Genomic DNA, 5,799 nt, shown 5'->3' with positions numbered 1-5,799 from the left:
TACATGGAACTACATGGAACTACATGGAACACAGGATGAAAACCATATCGCATGAATACTACGCCTGTACGTCATTTGCAAACACACCCACACCGAACTTTACTTCCCCCAGTACACAGGCACCATAAACTCCTAAAGAGGCTCAGAAGGAATATGAAGGATGCTGACGCTTCACCCTCACCCTTTTCTGTGTCCTGAAGGGGAAGCAGTAAAAGCTTCCGTGACTGGCTACTCCCAGGAGAGGATCAAACTGCAGTCTTCTCTGTGCCCATACAGCATCTTCCTCCTCGCTGAGGTTTCTCAAGACTCTTTCCAATTGCTCTTTGCTCGCCCTTTTGATAGCAGACATATCCTCCCCTGACAAAGTCCTGGTGGGGTAATGGAACCAGAAGTAGCATTGTCCCGGTACCAGAACTGCCCAACACTATGGGTTCTTCTTGTTTGATGGGTTCGATGTGCTCACCTCTAATCCAGCAGATTGCTTCCCCAAATAAACAACACAAAATCCTTGTCTCTACCCACTAGCCTTTCTAGTGCTCTCTTTGAAACTAAGGTGCTTGAACTTTCAGAGGTCTGGGATTGCAGCATCTCACTCATGTGCTTGTGTGAAGCAAGGACTGAAGCACCATTGGTCTCTGAAAAACAAGTATCTGTGTCAAACAGTATCCTGGAAAAAGAGCAAACACTTTACAAACTAAAAAAATACACCAAAAGTGTAGTTCCATTGTCAATTTAATTTGCTCAACTAAATCTGACCTTTTTGGATCACACCCAGTGATGTTCAGGGGTTACTCCTGGCTCTGCATTCAGGAATCACTCCTGGCAGTGCTTGAGGGACTGTGTGGGATGCCAGGGATTGAACCTGAGACAGCAGCACTCAAGGCAACACCCTACCTGCTGTCCAATCACTCCGGTCCCCAGATTTAATATTTTTATGTTTGCTTAACTCTTACATCTCCTGCCAACATAGGTACCAACTGCACCATAATTGGGTATTCAGGTAATGATGATTTCATTACTCTTCCTCAACAAAACTGTTTCATTTACTGAAAAGTGCTGAAACACAGATCTTGGTTTCTAATTCTTTTAGGAAAAGAAAAGTGAAGCTCTGAGGAGATGTGTTAGCACTAGTACATATTTTCCCCATGTACTGCTGTGACCTGAGACACTTCTTGCTCTAGGAATAAGGATTTCAAATTAGGAACAACTTTTGGCTGGCTTTTGCATCACTCCAAACTGGCTCACAAGGCAGCAGAAGTTTGTTTTGGTTTGGTTTTAAGCCACACTGGCTGTGCTCAGTAATTCCTTCGCACTCAGGAATTACTCTGGCGGTACCATCAGGAATGACTGTGATGGAACCCAGGTTGGCCACGTGCAAGGCAATCACCCTACCCCGCTGCACTATCGCTCTGGCCCCAAGCAGCAGTTAGATTGGTCCCAGGAGTCCTTTATCTCCCTGGCGCTCAGCATCCAGATCCAGAAACGACCTGGCGCAGGTGTGCGGCAGTGCCCACAGCCTGGGGGAGACGCGCCCCTGCAGAGAGCTGGACAGGGCCACACACCACTCTGTTGATCCCGACACAGGCATGGGTGCGAATATCCCAAAGGTGTAATGATTCCCTTTTGGGGCATCATTACAAAAGGTGTAATGATTCCCTTTTGGGGAATCATTACACCCATAGCCTGTAGGACGTTGGCGGCTGCAGACCCCGCGAGAGATGCAGGTGCGCGTGCGTGTCCGTTACCTCTAACTGCTTAGAACTGACCCAGGACAGCCCCGACGCGCGCGCACCTACTGGCCACGGTGGGTGGTAACGTCCGCCAGTCACGCGCAAGCGTCTCCATAATTATTGGTGGCTTTTCAGGACACAGCAAGGAAGCAAACATAAAGCCTTGATTGATGCCCGAGGACAAAGTTCAATCTCAAAATCCATCTCATGAGGAATCCTTGGCTGAAAATCAAGTCTAGGTTCTTCGTGACCGAAGTGGAAGTCCCAAGAAATGTCTCGACTTTCCTGTGTTTCCTGTGTCCAACATCGTTTGGGGAAGGATGTTCCTGATGTTGATAGAATTCTTATGACTTGGATATCCCTACTGAACCAATGTAGAGTGCACAGAGCAGCTGCTGGGAAACGTCCAGAGATCGGTGTCTGCAAAGGCAGCCTCGGTGCTGCAGAGAATGGAATGATCTGACGGCTATGGACGGAGCAGGTCATTCCCTCCATAGCGACCAAACAGTGCAATGAATGTTGGATTTAAATGCATAATCCCAAAACCTTTCAGACTGAGAGTTTGGGAAGATCTTATAAATTGTTCCAAAATTAGACTGAAAACTCTCTTTCTTATAAACACTGGAGGAAAGAGTGTAGAGGAAATCTGAATTCAGGGTTTCCCAAACATGGAAAAAATTATGTAGAAGGTAACTTTGTTGAGGATCTGAATATTGAAGTCAGTTGCACATCCATTCTTCTCCACTTCCTAATTCAGACCTCCCTATTCCATCGGCCACTGAATTGCCAGGCAGTGTAAGGATTCAGTTAGGAACGGCAGAAGTTTATGCTGTGGGGATGGAGTCTCCTAAAGGAGAGAGAAGCCGTTTAAACAATATAAAGAAATCACTGCACATGCCAGCGGGTAGAACATACATGTACTTTTAACCAGAGAGGAAAACAATTATGAGTTCATAAAAATGGGATCCTTTTTGGGTTTCAGCAAATAGTGCATGTCTAGAAATATGTTAACAACAGAATACCAGTTCTGTGTGGGAGAGAGCATTGTACTAATCAGAGAAAGTTGAAGGGAACACCCAGCACTGCATTAAACACACATCATTGAGCCTTTGGCAAAACTTAGCTTTGAACAATGAAAGATATTCCTCAATTCAACATTATATTTAGGAGGCAGATCATCCATAAAATGAATAGCAAATGCAAAGAAGTAAGTTTGAGTCTGGTCATTGTCTCAACTTGAGGCTTCATGGCTATTCCAGGAAGGATAAGAGCTTCCAGTAGAAAGAAACTTTGAAAATGTTGTCAAACCTGCTAGACAAATCTACATTACTTTCAGTCCTAGGGACTGGACCCTAATGAATGATCAGGAAACAAACAAACAATAAAGCAAAACCCACTGCATTTGCTGGGGGAAACTCCTCTCAAATTGTGATCTCCATGGTTCACAAATCACTAATGACTGAATTTTTCAAAGAAAGAGTAGCCTCTGTTGAAGGAGGTCAACAGGGAGAGAGGAAGGAGAGAGATTTGAGGGGCACACAACTAGACTGGTGGATAAAGTATTGAGATCCAGCAAAGACCAAGCCAACCTGTGTGCTGAGAATGGGGAAACTTGGTCTAAGTTGCTAGAAGAGGCCATGTGAGCTGCGCTGCCACTGACCAGTTTGAAGGAAAGATCTGGTTCTGGCCCTCCAGTCAGAGCCCTTCATGGAATGTTTCCCCAGCCAGGCCCTCCTGGCCCTCCCCTCCCCCACTGCAGAATGTCTTGGCCCAACATTCTGAGGTTTGAATCCAAACCTCTCCCTCACCCACTCGGATCCTGAGCATCTGCGTGAGCAGTTCACTGTCTGATACAGGTCCTGCCTTTTGCCATTGTGAAGGCTGATAAGCTGTAGTGGCCTCTGGCCTCGTCTACGGGGATGGCGTCAGAAGGAGGTAAGCCTGTGAGGGTGTCTGTGTATGTGAGAAAGTCTCTGCCACCTTGAAAGCCTTTGGGTTCAGAGTTATCCTGACTGGAGACACCAAGTTTTGAAGGGGTAAAAGAGGAGAAAGGCCTGGGCTTCATAGATAGCTCACCTGCACAGCAATGGGAGCCCAGGAGGACCTGAGGGGACTGGGAGGGCATCCGTGGAGGTGTGGCAAATGACAGGGGGAAGGTCATGGGTATGGACAGAGGGAGGTAGCAGGCATATTGTTGCTTTGTGTGTGAGTGTCCCTGCTTGTGGATGGGGGAACAAGGCCATTTGTCGTGTGTATGGAGGGTCTGTTTGGTGGTGGCACAGGGAACACCGAGGCATGCTGAGTCCTTGTCCCCTCCTGTGCTCTAGAATAAGTTTAGAAGGATTTGGACTTGGGCTGAGCTCAACCTGATGTGGGCAGCTCAGCAGAGATGGTCCAGCCTGAACCTTGTTGAGTGAGGTTGTCTGTGTGCACTTCTGCCATGATGCGTCCACTCCAGAGCTGGGCTACAAGTGGCTAACTGCCACAGTCAGAGCCTGACCCCCCTGCAGATGGGAACTCTCTCCTGGCTGAGTCCAGTAGCTGTCCTGGGTCAGCAGATTGGGAGACAGGTGACTTCAGCGTAGTTATGACTCAGACTCTTGAGTTGTTCTGGATTGTTCTTTTGGTGAAGTTTGTTCTTCCATGGTCTGGCATTTCATGGGGGACCAGTCTGCATTTCAGCTCTGAGGTGAAGAATGATTGGTAATCACATCCCCCCTCATACCCTAGAGGGGGGTAGAGATGAATGTGTGTGTGAGAGAGACAGAGAGAGAGAGAGAGAGAGAGAAAGAGAGAGAGAGAGGGAGGAAGGGAGGGAGAGAATGTGTGGGGGTGTGTGAGGGGGTGTCTCTATGTCTGTGGGTGTGATTTGTTGGGTTTTCCTGAGTAAAGCCTGTGAAGGTCTGTTCCTTGAGGGGAGGTGGAATGTGCTGAGGCAAAATGATAGCATCCTCAGAGCAGTTGGAGCCTCAGGGCCTCTGTCTTGAGCGTGATGCACACAGACTCTAGGGCGTCTCTAGGACCAGTCTCTGCCTGAATTCCTCGTGTGCAAGTATGGTTGCAGACAATTTTCTCTCTCCTGGCACCTGGTTTATGCCTGATGTTTAGGATCCTGTCACTGGGATAAAGTCTTAGATTATTTAGAAGATGTCACCAATTTTCAATCTACCATGACCACCAGCTCCAGAACTCTGGAAACCTCCCAGGTCTGACTGGTGAAATCTCTGACCTTTTCCATCCTTGCCATCGTCCCTGATGGAACTGGCGTAACTCATGGAGCCCAGGACCACTTTCCAGGCCACTCTCGTGGGAAGAGAATGTTGGAGGTAGAAACTGTGACTAAGTGTTCGAGAGACAGGGTGGCAACACCTGCCAGTGTGGAGGGTTGACTGTGGGTTTACTGTGCACAGGCTAGGCAGTGGGTATTGTGCTCCTGTCTGGGTCCTGGGCACTTCTTGGGAAGAACACATTTTCAGAGGTGTTTGCCTTCTTAGTGAAGCAGGAGGCCCTGATGAGCCTACAGCCTGAGTAGACAGTCTGTCCTTTAGACTCTGTTGTCATGGGACCCTGTAGGTGCTGAGCACCTGTGGTGCGGCTGGTCCAGTCTCTGTGACTGACCCTGCAGGGTCTCTTGCCGACAGACCAGTGTGTCCAGGTACATGTTGGGAAGCTCCAAAGAGGCTGGAGGGCAGGGTGTGAGAGGTCAGTGTGGTCAGCACAGAGGCCATCCCAGGACACAAGGACCCTGGCCTTAGGATCTCCACAAAGCATAACCCAGTTGGAGGGGAAGGATGGCCTGTGTCAGCAACTCAGGGCTGAGACAGGGCATGCTGCCTCATTCCCATCAAAGGGCCTGATCTAGAGATGGTTGAGCCAATGAGGCACCGCTGCTCCCTGTACCATCCCCCTCTCATTCCCCCTCCCTCCTCTCCTCGGTGTCTTCAGGGTCTTGCCCTTTCTCAATCCAGGGCCCCCCCAGCCACCACCCTGGGAGCCGATCCAGATGCCCCCTCTGGTGACCTCGACCAGCGTTCCCGGCAACCCTCTGGTGCTGTCACCTTTTCCCATG

This window comes from Sorex fumeus, unplaced genomic scaffold, assembly GCF_029834395.1.
Source record: "Sorex fumeus unplaced genomic scaffold, SorFum_2.1 ptg000063l, whole genome shotgun sequence".
Classification (NCBI taxonomy): domain Eukaryota; kingdom Metazoa; phylum Chordata; class Mammalia; order Eulipotyphla; family Soricidae; genus Sorex; species Sorex fumeus.
Note: the sequence above shows the minus strand (reverse complement) of the source record.